This window comes from Engraulis encrasicolus, chromosome 4 (genome assembly GCF_034702125.1).
Source record: "Engraulis encrasicolus isolate BLACKSEA-1 chromosome 4, IST_EnEncr_1.0, whole genome shotgun sequence".
NCBI lineage: Eukaryota > Metazoa > Chordata > Actinopteri > Clupeiformes > Engraulidae > Engraulis > Engraulis encrasicolus.
The window spans coordinates 11,158,339-11,178,338 of record NC_085860.1 but is presented as its reverse complement, the minus strand read 5'-3'; the positions used below and the strand labels follow the sequence as shown (position 1 = coordinate 11,178,338).

At 44.8% G+C, this 20,000-nt stretch overlaps 1 protein-coding gene across 1 annotated transcript in view; it reads left to right on the top strand.

Annotated features, from left to right (window-relative positions):
- Positions 1-20,000, top strand: part of srpk2 (SRSF protein kinase 2) — a 115,826-nt gene that overhangs the window by 19,231 nt on the left and 76,595 nt on the right. The window lies entirely within an intron of this gene.

Sequence of the window (20,000 nt, the reverse complement as noted above, 5' to 3'; positions counted from 1 at the left end):
AATTTGGGGCCCCACCTTTGACAAATACAGAGCGAGAAGCATCACTTGTGAAAATCGACCATAGTTTTACTCTAGCAACCAGTGTTGCCACAGTTACTTTGAAGCAGTAATCCATCTACTGACTACTTCTTTAAAAAGTAACTTAGTTACGTTACTGACTACTTGCTTTTAAAAGTAACTAAGTTTAGTTAGTTTTAGTTACTCTCAGTAGAGGCTGCTCCCTGACCCCGGCCCGCCCCATAACATAAAAATGACCACCAGTTCTGCCTATAGGGCTATTCTCACTTAATTGACATGTACTGTAGGCCTATTTTAACAGCAACATCAAAAATGACACTGACATTTGCAAACATTTTCTTGAAATAGGCTTGCATGTTTTTAAAATAAAAAATAAATAAGACAGGGCCTAGAAAAAAATGTTTTGGTTCCGGTTGCCAACTGCGACCCATTGTCTTTAAGTTTTTGGAATCCTCCAAAAGTAGCGACAAAGATTCTCTATTCTAAATGCATTTAAACCGTCTCTGGTAGCGATGCTGTGGACTGTTGTACATACAAGACAACACTTTTCTTCATTATCATAGGCTACCTCCCTATCTCTAGCTTTCTGCCTGCCTGTAGCTGTTTGCATCATATGGCAATCTCGCCTACATCAGGCAATACACACGCGCGTGCAACTGTCTTTGCACAGTGCCTCTTAAAAGAAATCAAAGCGATGTCACCGAAGAGTTGCGCACCAACTGTGTCACGTTGTAGGCTAATTATTGCGCTATAACATACCAGTTAGCTTAGCCCTTTATTGTTTTAACAGCTAATACCTCTCTGCATTCTTACAGACTGAAAATATGTAACTTAGCTTTGGAACCTCCTCTCCCTGAAAATGCCTGTCAAATAGGCTAATAACTTGAAGTCACTGACCATACTTCAACATCCAACAATGACACAGTAGCTTAGATGAACGAAATGCAATACAACATTATGAGTAGGCATATCCGCGATTTTTGAATGAATATTGAAGAAGGCTTCCATTTCAGTCGCTGTTGCAGTTGCATGTTCAGTGAGAGATTCAGAACCTGTCGCAGCTATAGTCTAGGCTACTCAAGAAGTCCTACAGTTAAATTGGCTGTAAAACAAAGCGGGGTTAATGTTATATGATTCATGAGAGAAGAGAAATGTCTTGCCGAAGTTTTCCTTTACTCTTTCATTTACCACATAGGCCATGTTCAGATCGAGGGTTGTCCGTCATTGACAGATTTTTTTGAAGGATGACTGAAAATTCTGAAGCCTGTTCTACCTTGGCGACTCTGTATCCCCCTCCGCTCCTCTGCCCTGTGGCGTTCCGCAGGGTTCGATTCTTGCCCCTCTTCTCTTCTCCCTTTATTTGCTACCCCTAGGATCCATCCTTCGCAAATACAATGTCTCTTTTCACTGTTATGCTGATGACACACAGATTTATATGCCCCTTAAACACTGTAATACAAATGCTTTTAATCAACTAATTGACTGCCTTGAGGACATTAAAGCATGGATGGCCCTAAATTTTTTAAGTTTTAACGAAAGTAAAACCGAGGTCCTTGTCTTTCGGCCTAGTACTACCTCTGCCCCCCCAAAGGACTTAGGCCCCCTCAAACCATATGTAAAAGACTCAGCAAAAAACCTTGGGGTGTTTTTAGACTCATTTTTTAATATGGAGAAACAGGTCAATATGGTTGTTAAGTCTAGTTTTTATCAGTTACGAGTAGTATCCAAGGCCAAACCCTTTTTATCTTTTAAAAACTTTGAAAGAGTCATCCATGCTTTTATCTCATCACGCCTTGACTACTGCAATGCCTTGTATGCTGGCCTCAGTGCTTCCTCCCTCTCCCGCCTGCAACTTGTGCAAAACGCTGCTGCCCGCCTCCTTACTAAAACTCGAAGGCGGGAGCATATCACGCCTGTGCTTGCTGCTCTTCACTGGCTCCCTATACGCTACAGAGTAGATTTTAAGATTCTTTTATTTGTTTTTAAAGCTCTTCATGGCCTGGCACCATCTTATTTATCTGACCTACTAAACGTAAACGCCCCCTCTAGATCCCTCAGGTCAGTAGAACAAGCGCTCCTCATTGTACCACGCTCCAGGTTGAAAACCAGAGGAGACAGAGCTTTTGCTGTAATGGGCCCCAAACTGTGGAATGACCTGCCACTCTATATCCGCCTGTCCCCCTCCCTAGCTGCTTTTAAAACTCACCTTAAAACTCACTTTTATGCATTAGCTTTTAACACTGTATGACCTCTGTGTTTGCACCTAGTTATTTATCTATCTATTTATACTTTTATTCTTTTTATTTCTTTGTTCTTAAATGTTGATCATCCCCTTAGCTCTTATATGTATTCTTATTTTTAAATATGTGTCGTTATGAAACTGTCTTTTTATGGTTTGCCCTTTAGCATAACCTATCCCCCCTCCCTTTTTTGTTCTACATGATGCTCAGTTTTTAGATTTTTTTGATTGTGATTTTTCTTCTTTATCTTGTCCTATGTCCTCAAGTATGTCTATGTGTTCTAAGGTTGAAAGTTTCCTTTCAAGTCCTCCTACTTGTCCAGCACTTTGGACAGCTACCTCTGTTGTATTTTAAAGTGCTTTATAAATAAATTGACTTGACTAAATTGACTTGTTCTGCACATCAAGTGTGCATTTTAATTTGTTATTATCTGCGCAGACCACATTTCTTCTTAAATAAGCTACTGTATCCTTCACCTTTCTTCCTCTCTCTCTGCTTGGCACACAACTATTACGCATCTGCAGAGCGCGCGTCCCTGCACCCAAATGATGAATTAGGCTCAGAAATTAACGATGATGTCGGCACAACTGTTCGATTAGGCTACTTCAGATTTAGAACCGTTTGTAGGCTACCTAAGACTAGACTACGACATTTCCCCACAATCTGATTTAATGTCAGGGCGAAGTTATCCCTCTGTAACCCTTAAACGTTACCAACCATAAGGCACTGCAGTTCAGACGAGGCGAGGGAAGACACGCCTTTCATAAAAGTTTTTTTTTTCCATATCATCCTCAGGCGTTGCTACAAACGCTGGAAACAAAAAGTAGACGGGCCTATGTGAATAGCAGAAATAGTAACGCACAGTGTTTTAGAAAAGTAACTTTAATCTGACTACTAGTTTTGAAATAGTAGTTAGGTTACACTACTCGTTACTCAAAAAAGTAGTCCGACTACAGTAACGCGTTACTAAGTACTAAGTAACACGTTACCGGCAACACTGGTAGTAACCATGGTTTTATACTGTAGTAACCATGGTTTCTCTAAGTACTCTGAACTAGCCATAGTATTACGATGGTTTATCCATGTTTTTTTGGGTAACCATAAAAGCCTTGGATCATGGTTATTCATGGTTTTCAAACATAGTTTGAAATGGTTTGAAATGAGCTCTGACCAATTGCTGAAGGTTGATGTTCATGACGTATGTTATTATGCTCCCAAATGCATTTGCTTATTGGCCGGTAACACCGGTCGTCTGAAAACCGACTGAAAACCCCCTCCAGAGAAGCGTAATCAGACCAATCGTGCATTACGAAGTAATTCAAAATGAATGGCCTGGCCTGTCAGGCAACATTCAAACATCCAGACATGTAACAAGCTGCCCATGCACATTCAAATAGCCACACATCGAAAAGGGTGCCGGTGTAAAAGAGTGCCGGTGTAAAAGGGTGCCGGTGTAAAAGGGTGCCGGTGTAAAAGGGTGCCGGTGTAAAAGGGTGCCGGTGTAAAAGGGTGCCAGTGTAAAAGGGTGCCGGTGAACAAGGGTGGCCGTGGAAAACGGTGCCCGTGGAAAAGGCTGCCGGTGTAAAAGGCTGCCGGTGCCTGCCAATGTGTTTCTCCACTGGATGGCAGCGTGAGCACATACTGGAGCTCTTCTCACAAACAGGATGCTTTGGTACAGGAGCACATGCTCTTTGTCTCTCTGTCTCTCTCTCTGTCTCTCTCTTTCTCTCAAACACACACACACTCTATCTCTCTCTCTCTCTCTCTCTCTCTCTCTCTCTCTCTCTCTCTCTCACACACACACACACACACACACACACACACACACACACACACACACACACACACACACACACACACACACACACACACACAGCCATGCAGCCAGCCACTACCATCCATAGTGACCCTGATATGGGGCCATGAGTGGAGCATTGACGCGATGTAATGTGTGTGCTGCTCTGAGGCGGGAGATAATGTGGTGATGAGCATAAGGATCTCTCTCTCTCTCTCTCTCTCTCTCTCTCTCTCTCTCTCTCTCTCTCTCTCTCTCTCTCTCTCTCTCTCTCTCTCTTGCTCTGTCACATACTCAGACAGACAGACAGACAGACAGACAGACACACACACACACACACACACAGACACACACACTCTGTATCCTATATCCCTTTAATCATTTTTGAATGTGGGTTGCCCTGGGGTGCTGTGGTGAGACCTACATAGCAGCATAGTAGGGATCGGTGAAACTGGGGCAAGTCGGCTGCCCCCAGCAAGCCTCTCTTGGACCCTTTACTACTGTAGCAGACAATAGGACTGGTCACCATGGAATCATTATAGACTGCGGAGACATCACAGGAGACAAGAGGCTAGGGGGGACACGTCTGCTACCCCCAGCTAGCCTCCCTTGACCTCTAGACTTCTGTAACCTAAATATGAGGATCTGGTCAACATCATAAGTCTGCTGCCCCAACGAGCCTCTCTTGACCTTTTGCTCTAATGTACTACTGTAGCGGACAATAGGACTGGTCACCACCATGGACTGCTGAGACACCACAAGAGAAAAGAGACTAGGGGACACGTCTGCTACCTGCAAGCCTGTCTTGAACTGTGCTCTATGTAATTTAGACTAGCGGACGATAAGACTGGTCAATGGACCCATTATGAACTGCTGAGCCGCCGCAAGAGGCAAGAGACAAGGGGACACGTCTGCCGCCCAAATTTAGGGCTGTATTGAACTCTAGACTACTGTAGCAATAGAGTTTGCAAGTCACCAGGAAGCATACTCGAGTCAGAGACTTGAGAAATATTTCTCTACAATCTGCTTTTCACTCCTGACAACACTCGTTTTGATCAATATTACTTTGTACGTTACATTACACTTAGCGGACGCTTTTATCCAAAGCGACTTACAGTTATTTAGAGGGTTTTGGTTATAGACGTTGGAGCAATGTGGGGTAAGGTGCCTGGCTCATGGGCATATCACATCAGCCATGGATGGAGGTGGAGGAAGACGTAAGAGTGGGATTCATTTGGGTGAGACAAACATTACCATTTGGGTGAGAATAAGCTTATAACAGAGCTTGTGCATGAAATGGTTAATAAGTAAAATCAAGAATCCACATCTCAGTTGCTCTGGTGAACCAACTTATTTTGTCTGGATCACTGAATAACAGGAGTGAGGGGTATATTCCGTTTTTTCTGAGGAGATATTTGTCCCTTTTTGGCTGATAGACTGTTGCATACAGTAGGCTGGACATGCAGTTACCTCCATCAGTCAACAGAGGGGGCTGTTGCTCTCCACACAGATGTGCAGATGACTAGATGTCACTGCAGGTCAGATGTGTTTGCTGTAAGAGCCTGACGATGACGCCACATATGGGAGTTGAGTGTGTGGGCCTGGCCCAGTGTGCTGCCCTGAAGTAGATCATGCATACATCTGTAGATCTGTATATATAGATCATGTGTGTGTATAAGAACATGTGACTGTGACTCTTAGAGTATTTCAGTTAATACTTAAAAGATAACACTTAGAGAGTTGAATTTAACACTGTAGAGCACATGGCTTCACAGTGGTCAACAGGGGTGATAGCAGTCCGGCGCCGCGCCGGAAATCCGGCGTAGCGTGGCTGTAGAAAAAAATATTTCCCCAATATTAATAAAATAATAAACTATCGCGTAGGCCTTCATTAATGTATGGTGAAAATAAATGAGCGCGCAACAGCCTGTTGTAAGAGACGCGAAAGGAACCCAAATGAGCAGCAGCCCATAATTGTATCATCCCGACATCTTACTGAAAAATGTATCAATTTGTTACGTCTTGCTCTTGAGTCACTCACCACAGCACTGGCGGCAGTCTTCTAGTTCTAGTGAAAGGAGAAGTAGATTGGCTGTCAGTATGCACAGTAAAGAGAGTTCTAGGCCCCTACTGGTTACCCTTCTCACATATTTTCACTGTCGACGGAGGCAAATCCAAAAATGGCATCTCGTTATACTGAAGAAACGGAAGAAAGTACTGTAGGCCAAGTCTAGACCATTTGGATTCCGATAAAAATGAGCAACTATTGTTAGCACAAATCCACATGGCTTGCTAGTTGTGATGGATGGGTGTGTTGAACCGTGTGGATGTCAGTGGAATACTAGTGAAATTCTGTGATCAAGAAAACGTTTGAAGGTAAGGCCATTTAGTTATTAATTTGCCCACTGTGGCATGTTGGCTTGGGCCCGAATGATTTTGCCTTGCGCAGGTTACTCCAAAAACCTGACCATAAACGGCTTATTGATGCGCATAAACGGGCTCAGTGAGAGTATGTTTGAAATAGGTTCGTCTATTTTCCTCATTTATGTGCGCTAAATGACTGCGCAATGTTGACAAACTTTGATGGAGATCGACGTTCTTTCAAAAAAGTCTGTTCAAAACGGTAGGCTATGCTATACCCGTCATGATACTTTTTTTCTAGGTGTAGTGCGTAAATGTTGTCTGCATTGGAATAGCGGCTACCATTGCGACATGTCCAAATGACAATGGAATGCTTGGATCGCTAATGTTTGGCAAGCCTAGTTAGCCTACACCCCTTGTAGGCTAGTGTGAGCTGAGTTCGTGGATTTTGGTCTACTGTTGATTGAGGGATGGTGTTTTGCGTCATTCCTGACAAACCACGTGTCAAACTGATTTCAGGGAGATGTTTATAATAGTTATGCTGACTAAACCAACAAGCTCTGTGAAAACCCCCGAACAGCCTCGCACAGGTTCACAGCCTTTCTCTCTCGCGCGCTCCCTGTCGTAGCCCTTCTGCGTAATCGAATCCAGTTATTCCACGCACGATGCACAGGTTGTATTGTCTGCACGCTCTGGGCTACTTAATCCCTACTCTCGGGCAGGGGGCAATTATCAATATCAGACTCTCATGAACTTCAAATACTTGGCTTGCGTTCATGTGGCCACCACGGTGTCACCTAGACATGCAGTGAATGTTCATCTTATCTTCACGCCCTGTGCTATTTTCATGTAGCTTAATTCGGTCATGTCTTTGTTTTTGTTGCTTTCTGTTATCTTTTCAACTCGTACATTGTAATGGGCGTGTGTACACGCGAGTGATTTTCATGTATTTTAATTGACTACAACCCAATGCGAAAGTCGCGCAGTAGTCACACAGGCTATATATACTGTCCTGTCCGTAATAACCACTGGTTCTGTCATCCGTGGAGTCGAAATATGCGATGTGAACGTGGGCCTGCATGTAGCCAATCATGCGCTTGTGCCCTAAATATCATGTACCGGTAATTAAAGGGCGTTTCCCTACAACGGAAAGGCAGGGGTTATAGCACAGCCCTTAAACAATCTGTGGTTATAGGTAGACCATGGGGCCACGAGTAGGCTATCTAAACGTATGTCCGCAAGTAGCCTATACAAGTTATATGAGCAATGTCCCAATGAAAATGAAACTTATCAGCTTGCAGCAAATGTCATGTCATTTAAAAGTATTGCTCAATTAATTGGTAATCACCTCCTCTATTTTGGACAGAGTGTAGTTACTGTACTTTGGAGTAGTATTGCCTCCTACTGACCTGTCTTGGTATGGCTGCTACATATGTAGCTTTCCAAGTATGTTCAACTGCAGTGTGCAGGGCGGGGGGCAGGTCTGGATCACATCTCCCTCCTCCCCCCTGAGCACATCTTCCTCCTCCCCCCTGAGCACATCGAGTGCCTCCCCCTTGTCATTCAGCGGCAGCGCTAAGCTTCTACATGGGAAGAAAAATAGCTCTGGAAGTCACTGCACCGTGCAGAGAGACGCAGAGTTTTCACAAATAAAATCGTAGATCCACTCTCTCTACTCCACTAATGTATAATGGTTTGGTGAGTGTATAGGAAACACGAGCGGGGAGCTTTGAGTGAACCGCGCGATGAACAGCACGCGACCCTGTTTAGTATAATTTATTAATCCCGAGGGAAATTAATATAAGCTATTATTATTATTATTATTAGCTAATATAAGCTACATGTAGTATTTGTTAACGCATGGGTCTAATTTGAATTAATATTAAGTGTCTCTTCTTAGTAGGCCTATCTTAGTTTGAAGACCAGATATTTGGTGCCAGTTTCTAAAATTCGAAAGATGGGTAGGCTACTACAAGAAAACTAAAGTAGGCAGTAAAACGCCTGTGCAGTGGCGAATTAGGCTACTCCATGTGTGGCGAATTAGGCCCTCCATGTGTGATCCGCTCGAAATTTAGGCATCACCCATCATTGAAAAGCACATTCTTCAAAGTCCCAAAGCCTGGATGCTGTCGCCACAATCTCTTTAGGATTGGGGACTGGACTCTGAGCAGGCCATTGCAGTAGCCTTTGGTAGGCCTATCCTTCGTGCATCTGCCCCGCTTCCAAACTGACACCCTGACACATTTAGCATTAACCTTTTGTTTTTAACCGTCTAACAGCGCTTAACATTATCATTAAATCAATGGAACCTAAAGCAGTTGCAGAGACCGTTTCAATCTTCTCCTTTACTATGAAAGAGAAAGTAAGGTCAAGGACAAATTATTCTATGTAAATGGAAATAAACACTCATGCAATTGGAACGTGGAAAATGAAAATTAAATATATTTAGTAGGCTGAATATATTTAATTAGCACTCCAAACGACGAGACATGATACAAGCTGTGTGCATAGAATACAGTGTAGCCAACTACGCATTCACTATTGTCTCCACTGGAAAATATTTTCCTATAGTCACGCGCGGACAATACATTATCCCTTACATGATTGGTGAATGATTCTATGTCCAGTGTTTAGTAAATACATTAATTTAGCACTCCAAACGACGAGACACGAAGCTGTGTGCATAGAATAGTGTAGGCCTAGACTATATGCATTCGCCGGAGAAGACATTTGGCGCAAATTCTCAAATAGGGTGACGTCGGGATGGTGTGGGACTGTACAGACTACTATAATAGGAAAAATAGGAGGGGCGAGATCCAAAATGGGAGGGGCGGGATCTCAGAAATCCAGACCTGCCCACTTCTGCAAACTGCAGTTGGATGCTACTCCAGCTTTCAGTTAATTCAATGTGGTAAAATATGCACCATGTTTTCAGAAATGCATTCTGGTGTTGAAATGTTGCATTGGTTCAATACCCACCTCAATAACTTCAGTGCAACATCACAAGCCTAGAATGCATTTCTAACTGCATACGTTGGTATTCGTTTTTACAGCTAGAATTGAACGTGGTGGTCAGTTTCTTTCAGCCAAGTGCTGTAGCCTACCAACAGGGAAATTATCTGTGTTTTCGTGAATAACACTATAGAAATAATGCAAAAATGAAAACATTATCTTAAATGTTTGAATAATGTGTTTGAATAATAATAAGGCCTACATTACGTCTCATATGCAGTATGTCCCGTCGTCCCCCGGCCCCCCCTCCCCGACCAGGAAAAAAGTTCAGGCTCAGGATTTTTTTTCACTATCACCCCTGGGTCAACTGAAAGAGTTGGATTTCATGCTAAAATTGAATGGGACCATACAGTATATTCTCAGTAGTGTTGTATTCACTCTGCATTACTGTACTGTACAGGAATATGTAACACATACACTATGTGTGCTTACTTGCATTGTTTCATAAGTGTGTTTAGCACATTCCATTCTCATTTGTTTTCTTTCATCCTCGATGAGAAGGTATATTTTGCTCATTGGTTATGTGACAGAACAACACAACATTGAGCTTTTGTATCTCTTCAACCTCATGATGGTTGTAAACTGGACCTACTGCTGCTGTTGTTACCTCTGTTGCCACAAACAGTCGGACGTCACTTGATGAGTACAGACACAGACCGACCGGGGGTTTACAGCTCACTGTCCTTTTATATATTTTATTGTCTTTTTTATTAGTTTAGTCATGACAGGACAGTGAGAGATTTTGACAGGAAATGTGTGGGAAAGAGACATGGGAAATGTTCGGCAAAGGACCCGGGCCGGAATCGAACCCGGATGGCCGGTGTAGCAGTCGAGTGCCCTACTGTCAGAGCCATGGCAGGGCCTCTGTCCTTTCATTTTGGGGTGAAGTCCAGAACACAAACTCCACTGAAACAGCATCCACTTGTGCAAATGATAAAACACCTGTTTAAAATTCACTGACGTCAAAATGTTTTCGCAACCACATCATTTTGAATGTGGGGGGTGAACAAAAGAAGTAGGCTAATAACACACACTAATGACACGCACTAATGACATGCATTAAGTAAAGACCATCTCTCTGGTCCTTGCATTATCAGCCCGTGCCTGTGTTCTGTGGTTACTCATGTCCCATTAATAATGCAGGCCAATGGAGAAGGGCTTGTTTACTGGAGCATCTTGGAGATGAGCGGGTGTGTGTGCGCATGTGTGTGTGCGTGTGTGTGTGTATCCTCTGATCTGATCTCTCACACAGCACTCTCAGGTGTCTCAGCTTGCAGGGTTACCCCCAGTATGCTATTGTGTGCACCTTGACAAACAAACTCGTACCACCTTGACTGACTAGGTCCCATGAAAACATAAAGACTTTGTGTTGTGCATGTCATTTCTGAAGTTGCTTCACCAAAATGTACTTTTTAAGGGTTTCATATCATAATTTACATAACTTATCATATTCCCTATGACACTGCAATGCATAGCCTTTCCAATGGTGATACTATACTATGACTCGAAACGTCTCTGTTGCTCCGTCCGTGGCATTTCTCAGTTTTGACTTCACCTGCTTGTTCGGCTACCTCCCTCAGCTGAATTCGCTGCCGCGATTGGGGGCTCTGGATCGTTGTATCCCACTTGTAGAACTAATTCCATCTCTGCCCCCATCGTCTGCTAACCTCTCCACAACACTAAAGCTCCATATCACTGGACCTAAAACCACCCACTCCATCTACTTTATGTTGTTGTACTTTGTTGAGTCCCTGTATGTCTTTGTGTTCAATGTGTTTTGTTTTTATGTTATGGTCTGTAAAGCGTCTTTGAGTGTCCTGAATAAAACCAATGTCTGACTCGACTTGTGACTTGCCGCCCTATGACTTCTGACTTGACTTGGACTTGCTTCGTCTTTGACTCGACTTGACTTGAGACTCGAGGTCAAAGACTTAGAACTTAATTGGGACTTGCTCAACATTGACTTGTTACCACCTCTGGGTGATAGTGCCATGTCCCTGATACCGCCACCTTGACTAACCTAAATTCTGTAGGAACCACTTGAGTTCTCCTTCTCTCAGGTTTGACGTTCCCTCCACTGCGAGTGCACTTCATTTTGAACACATAGTTTTTGTGATTGCACCACTAATCTCGATTCAGAGACACTAGACGTTGTTGCACAGTGGTGGTGGTCTACACCATGAAGACATGAAAAGGGGAGGCTTGCAAGTTCTGACAAGACTTTTTGGATATGTTCTTCAAACAAGACTTTTTGGATATGTTCTTCAAACAAGACATTTTGGATGTGTTCTTCAAACAAGACTTTTTGGGTATGTATGTTGTTGCTCAGACTTGCTGAAGTGGCCTTGAGTGAATTCATGTTGTTGACTGCAGTGTGTACAGCCTGGAGAAGTGGATATGAAAGGGCCTTTTTTAGGATAGTGAAAAGTGTGAGACACTTGTCAACACATTGAAGAATACAGTACATTGTTTCGGGGCCTCATTGGCATGCCATTTGCACTGTTCACAAACTCCACGAGCTGTTTCCTCTCAAGGTTGAATCACTAAACAGCACATTCCTGACAAAGACGCAATGTAGCATGGAGGCAAGTGAGTATTACCTAGTAGCAGTACTTATCAAGCTGAACACAATAGAATAGCAGTAGATATCAACTTGTTGAACAGAATAAAATAATCAACACAATTGAAAATAGTAGCAGTACATAACATTGTATCGATAGTCCTCAACGCTAGTTCAGTCTCATTCATGTCTCTGAGGCCTTTCCTTAAGCCAGTACTATTAACATCTCTTATGTACCTAACATCTTTATGTACCTAATTTGCTTTTAACATCCTTTTTAAATCCTTTACTTATTTTTTCTTTATCACTGTGTTGGACATTGTTGCCAGTGTTGCAACTGTACACTGCGCCTAGATGTCTTGCTTATTATCCAATTTGCCTTGTTACCTTCCTATTATTTAATGTTGCTTCTATTACCTTGTGTTTGACAATGCTGTAACTGTACACTGCACCTTGAGGTCTTTTGTTTACTTTTTTGCTACTTTTTAATGCATTGTCCTCTTCTTTACTCTTTGAAGGACAATGCTATCAGTGTTGCAACTGTACACTGTGCCTTACCCTGTTCTTGTTTAAATTGCTCCTTGTAAGTCGCTTTGAACAAAGGCGTCTGCTAAATACTAATGTAATGTAATGTAATCTACAGCCACTGAAAGTGTGCTCATTACAAGACAAAACTGTCCGTTCTTTTTAACCCTCAACTTGTTTATGGGACAACTTATCTCAGAGAATGTACCCAAAGTTTTCTTTTCTTTGTAAGACTAATAAAAACATAAAGAGATTCGAGAACCATCTACTTAACTGTATGCAGAGCTGCATAAACAGCCGGGTGTGAGAGGAGCTACTGCTCTACAAAGGCAAAAGGCAGTAGCTACAGATTGTCAAACTTGAGTTTAGACTGAAAATGATCTTCGTAACACCTCCTTTATCTTTTGACAATTTATGGTTCAAATGTTTTAGATACATTGGTATGTCATATGCAGTAACTACAATATCCAACCTAATACGAGGGCTTTGAAGGCATTTTTCTCAGGTTCAATGTTGGCATAGTAGTTACTGCACTTTGCCTTTGTAGGGCAGAGCTGTTGAGCGGCGAGGTCAGGTCAGAGGTCAGAGGTCAGGAGAGGTGGCCAGCAGCAGCATGCTCTGCTCTCACCATTCACAAGCAGATTGGTGGTGGTGGCGTGTGTGTGAGTGTGAGTGTGAGTGTCCGTGTGAGTGTGAGTGTCCGTGTGCGTGTGTGTGTGTGTGTGACTGGACGGGCAGCTGACCTGATTTTTGGGGCTTCAAAACAAAACAAAACAACAGGCCCAGGTCACCATAGCAATAGGCCCCGGTCACCGGAGCAGCTCTCTCCTCTCCTCTCCTCTCCTCCCCTCTCCTCTCTTCTCCTCTCCTCTCCTCTCCTCTCCTTTCCTCTCCTCTTCTCTCCTCCCCTCTCCCTTCCTCTCCTCTCCTCTCCTCTCTCCTCCTCCTCCAACTCCATCCATCACTTAAAACACCAGCAGCACTTAGCTAATGAAGTCACCCGAAACTCCATCTAGCTAGCCTAGCCTACTGCAGCTCCATCTAGCTAGCCTAGCCTACTGCAGCTCCGTGTAGTATGTGTGTTGTGTGTAATGTTTGTGTGTGGTGTGTGTGTAATGTGTGTGTGTGCGTGTGTGTTTCGGCATGCTGGTGCGTGCATGCCCACGCTAATATATGCGCCCTCTCTAATTTCACACACCTCTTATCTCCTCTCCTCTCCTCTCCTCTCCTCTCCTCTCCTCTCCTCTCCTCTCCTCTCCTCTCCTCTCCTCTGTCACTATCTCCTCTCCTCTCTTCCTTTTCTCTCCTATTCTCTCCTCTCATCCTTTTCTCTCCTCTTTTCTTCTCTCTTCCTCTCTCCTCTCCTCTCCTCCTCTTTCCTATCCACTCCTCTCTTCCACTTTCCTCTTCTCTCCTCTCTTCCACTCTCCTCTCTTCCACTCTCTTCTCTTCTCTTCTCTTCTCTTCTCTTCTCTTCTCTTCTCTTCTCTTCTCTTCTCTTCTCTTCTCTCCTCTTGACTGCTTGGTGACTTTCAACCATCGCTGCCCTATTGTATACAGGTGCTGCAAACACACACAGACACACACACAAACACACACAAAGTGACAGTGTACTCACACACAGGCATATTCACACACACTGTGCACACACACATCCACACACACTCACGCACACACCCGCAGACGCATATGCACACACACTGTGACACCCACACACACAGGAAATCAATTGGAAACAAAGTCATAAACACACATACATGCGCACACACACCTTTATGGGCAGCAGTACTGCTGATTGGTGTGCGTACGTGTGCGTGTGTGTGTGTGTGTCTGTGTGTGCCTGTGCGTGCGTGTGTGTGTGTATGTGTGTGTGTGTGTGTGTGTGTGTGTGTGTGTGTGTGTGTGTGTGTGTGTGTGTGTGTGTGTGTGTGTGTGTGTGTGTGTGTGTGTGTGTGTGTGGATGTGCCAGTGTCAACAGCCCCGCTATGCAGCTAGAGTGGCAGCTGCTGATCTGAGCAGCACTGTCTCTCGGGAGGAGAGGAGAGCTCTCTACACTGTTAACTATGACCATGTCGTGTGTGTGTTTGTGAGTATGTGTGTGTGTGTGTGTGTGTGTGTGAGAGAGAAATAGACAGATGGACAGACAGACAGACAGATAATGAGATATGGTGTGTGTGTGTGTGTGTGTTGTGTGTGTGTGTGTGTGTGTGTGTGTGTGTGTGTGTGTGTGTGTGTGTGTGTGTTGTGTGCATGTGGATGTGTGCATTTGAGTGACTAGGATTTGTCCTTCAACTTATTTAACCCCTTAGCGTAGAGTAGAGCCTGTTATAACCTTACTGTCACCACAAGGCTACAGCGCCTGTTATAACCTTACTGTCACCACAAGGCTACAGAGCCTGTTATAACCTTACTGTCACCACAAGGCTACAGAGCCTATGTTATAACCTTACTGTCACCTAAATTGTAATGGCTATGTCTCAACCCATTGTGTCCTGGAGCGACATATACACTGCATTCAAGTTCTTGAGATTTGAGCTGTTTTATTAAAGATAGGGGTATGTTAGAGCTGAATTAACACTACACTAGTGCAAAATAAAGGTTCTAGATTTAGAATGTAACCTATTTCATGTTTGTATGTGCTTTGGAGGCTGAGATATTTAGGATTGAATAGGCAGAGGGCACCCTTTTCCCAAAAAGGGCTTAGGACAAAATGGGTTAATCTGTTATGTCTGTATGTCATAGCAATGTTGTTATGATATAGTGCATCAACAAATAGTGAATAGGCCCGCCGGCAACCCCATCTGCACTAAGAGGCTACACCAGTAGCCAATAGGGAACTTGTATTCAACAGACTATGGTTGCCATGGAGCTGTAGCTACTGTGGGGCACGATTAGGGATGCAAATTATCGATTACTTCATTATTTATTTGCATCTCTAGTTACAATCAACCATCATGATTACACATCATAGATACAAAGTTACAAACACACACAAAACCCAGCCAAGGACCTTGACGCGAAGTAGCGCACCCACCACTCGCCCCCACATCTCGTCACAGCTCCAGTCTCCTCCTCTCCTCTCCTCTCCTCTCCTCTCCTCTCCTCGCCTAGCTTCTCCTCTCCTCTCCTCTCCTCGCCTAGCTTCTCCTCCCCTCTCCTCTCCTCTCCTCTCCTCCCCTCGCATCCCCCTGCCCCTCCTCTCCTCCCCTCTCCTCCTCCTCTCCTCCCCTCGCCTCGCCGTCCCCTCCTACGCAACACATGGAGGTCCGGCTGCCTATTGGGAATGAATGGGGGAGATGGGGCTGGCTGGCTGACTGGCTGGCTGGCTTGTGTGACTGTGAAAACCCCACGCTCTAACGTGACGCCAGCTGCACACAAAAGCCCAGAATAAACACATCGCTATAGCAACAGCTTGATTGGGAGAAGAGCGATTAGCGGGCTTGCTAGGGAACAAGTTTGCCACCACGGAGGGGAAGATCTATTGCCGTTCAATGAGCCTTCTATGCTGTATCATGACAGTACCGAGGACCCATTCACACTTAACATTACATTACAATACACTTACATGGAGCTGATGCTTATCCAAAGCGACTTAGTTACTTAGGTACAGGGTATTGGTTACAGTCCCTGGAGCAGTGTGGGGTCATGTGCGTTGCTCAAGGGCACTTCAGCAATGGGTGAGGGTACTGCAGAGCTCCTTCATTCTTCATATTGATACGGGATATGAGCCTAAAGCCTTCCCATCATATTAGCAACCCCCTAACCACTAGACTACAGTGGCCCACTTTGTCAGCAATGAGCTACATAGCCATAGTTCCAATCTGCGTAGTACCTATCTACACATGCAGGTGGCGTGGAGAGGGTGAGTTGTTGATGGGTAATGTAATGTAATGTACTATAATGTAATAATGGAGGGTGAGTTGGTTATGGGTAATGTTATGTAATGTAATACTGGAGGGTGAGTTGTTGATTGGTAATCTAATATAATGACATGTAATAATGGGTCGACATAGTTGGCGTGAGTGTCAGAAGAGGGATACAGAGCAATGGGGGGGGAGGGCAAGTCAGGAAAGATTCAAAAGGCAAAAGGCACCCCAATGGCCCCTTCTCCCTCAGCACACAGGCAGGCAGGCAGACAGACAGACAGGCAGAAAGGCGGACAGGCAGGCAGGCAGGCAGGCAGACAGGCAGACAGGCAAAAGGCACCCCAATGGCCCCTTCTCCCTCAGCACACAGGCAGGCAGGCAGACAGGCAGGCAGACAGGCAGGCAGGGATGCAGGCAGGCAGGCAGGGATGCAGACAGATAGGCAGGTAGACAGACAGGCAGGTAGACAGACAGGCAGGCAGACAGGCAGGCAGGCAGGCAGGCAGACAGACACACTGCTAGATATTTTTGGAGGCTGCAGTGAGGCTGCCCTGAGCTATCTTTGCACGGTCTAGTTCTCCAGCAGGTCTGGAGGAGAGGGAAAGGAGAGGAGAGGATGTAGAGAAGGGGGTAGGGAGGAGGAGAGGATGAGGAGAGGAGAGAAGAGAAGAGGAGAGGAGGAGAGGATGTAGAGAATGGGGGGGATTGTGGAGCTGGGGTGTGAAGAGAAGAGGAGAGAAGAAATTAAGAGAAGGGAAGAGAAGAGAAGAGGAGAATGGGAGGGAAGGATTGGGGGTTGCGTCTTTATTTATTAACAGACAGATTGCAGGAGAGGAGAGAAGAGGAGAGGAGAGGATGGGGGAAGAGCAGAGGAGAGGAGAGGAGAGGAGGGGGAAGAGGAGAGGAGAGGAGAGGAGGAGAGAGGGATGAGGAGAGGAGGGGAGAGATGAGGAGAGGAGAGGGGAGAGCATCTTTACTCTCTACCAGCCAGATTGCAGTTCCACACATTCTAGTGTAGAGACACCAGTCCCCTCCGCTCAGATGCCCAAACTCAAATCGCTCACTGACATGAATAAGCTCACCCCACACACACACACCCACACACAGCACCCACCCACACACACATACAGCATCCACCCACACACACACACACACACACAGACACACACAGACACACACACACACACACACACACACACACACACACACAGCACCCACACACACACACACACACACACACACACACACACACACACACACACACACACACAGCTACCCCCACCCCCCACTGACATGAATAAGCTCCCCTCCCTGCGTCCTCATGTGCTGCTACAGTGTGTGTGTGAGTGTTTGCCGCCATCTCCTTATGTGCAGCTGAAATGTTACGCAGATGTTTGCTTGCCGTCGTGACACTTTTGATTCAATCACATTTTCAGAAGGGATGACATGGAAGGCGCGCAATCAGGCCCCTTTATGCCCCGTACCGTACTGTAGTACTTCACTGTCATGCTTGCCCACGCCGTGACACTTTTGACATCACATTTTCACATCACGTGATCACATTTTCAGAAGGAATCAAATGAAAGGCATCAGGAATCTGGCCACTGTTATGTGCTGCAGGCGGGTTGAAGTCCTTCCTTGTTGTCACTCTGTCCCATCATTAATAATACTACTACTAACAATAGTAATGATAATAATAGTGATAATAATAGTGATAATAATAATAATCAGGTCATTAAAGTCATTTTCACCACTGTGTAAATATGAGGTTGCAGATTCAGCCCAGCGGCCTTCTGGGAGCCCTCTATGGCATGGCACCAGATATGTTGTGGAAAAAAGAAATTGTTAGTGAGTGTGTGTGTGTGTGTGTGTGTGTGTGTGTGTGTGTGTGTGTGTGTGTGTGTGTGTGTGTGTGTGTGTGTGTTTAGTGTGTGTTTAGTGTGTGTGTAGTATGTAGTGTGTAGTGTGTACAGTGTGTGTGTGTATGCAAGTAAGGATGCTGATTGTCATGTAGGACTGAAGGCCTCTCTTTGGAGATGTGACATCAGGAGCGTACCAACTCAGCTGCGGGGTGCGGGGGTGGTTTCATATTCATAAAGGGAGATACTAAAGCCTTTTGACACACAGCAGCTCTATCCACCCCATTGGCTGGCATCCACACACAGCAGTTCTCTCCACCCCATTGGCTGGCATCCACACGGAATGAGGACAGCTACAGCTACATAGGGCCGACTGGCTCTCCTCTCCTGTGAAGCATTCTTTACTTCTGATTCTTTCACACATGCGCGTGCACACACACACACACACACACACACACACACACACACACACACACACACACACACACACACACACACACACACTCACACACATGCACACGCACGCATGCACGCGCGCACACACACACACACACACACACACACACACATACACACACACACACACACACACACACACACACACACACACACACACACACACACACACACACACACACACACACACACACACACAGTGCCATGACAGTACATGTTGTGCAATGAAATGTATATACTGTATGCAATCAAGTGTTTGTATGTTTTGCAGTGTATTGGTACTATATAGTCAGTTGTTTCAATGTCCTGGTGTATATTGAGTTGCATAAAGATGCCAGTCTAATGTAGACATCTTTTATAGGGCCTGACCGATATGTTTTTTTTCAGGGCCGATACCGATACCGATATTTATGGAAATGGGAGACCGATAACCGATATGTGCAACTGATCTACTATAGAAATATTGTTCATAATAAAATGTAATGTAATATAAATTATTTTTTTATCATATATACACATATATTTAGTTATAATAATGAACTCTCATGGACTCAAAGTGGGGAGAGCAGAATGGAAGATGCATTCAGAACGAAACGGCTGCAAAATTGGTTGTGAAAGTTATTCAAACTTATCGGTGGAAATTTATTGAAATTATGGCCGATACCGATATCCCAAAAATGCTAAATATCGGCCCGATATATCGGTGGTGCCGATATATCGGTCGGGCCTTAATCTTTTATACTGTGGCAACTCGGGCATGTTTCTGGTTCATAGACCATTCTGCTACAGGCTAGCTCTTATTCTTTACCATGCACTGCAGAATGCACTGTGTATGTGCTTGTTTCATAACCAGCACCATTGTGATGTGAAGTGTTGGTAGGGTTCAGATATGCTTACGCAGATGTGCATGTGCATACGGGCATCAGCAGTTGATATACAGTAGGCTATATTGCCGCAGTTGACATACAGTAGGCTATATTGCTATTGCTGCCTCCTTTGCTTTGAGACACAGCAAGTTAGTCAGCGAACAGCCATCAAGACTAGTCTAGTCACCGAGTGTAACCATGGAGACTAGTCTGGTCAGCAAGGGTAACCTCCCAATGTACCCCCAGAAATGAGGTCAATCCTGGACAGGGACTGAATGAGGGGGAGAGAGATATGATGCCAGGACACACTGTAAGGGACCCCTGTGAAGGCAGGCAGGTAGACTCCAGACAGGCAGACCGACAGATAGGCAGGCAGGCAGGCAGACAGGCAGGTAGGGAGACAGGCAGGGAGTCAGGCAGACAGGGAGGGAGACAAGCAGGC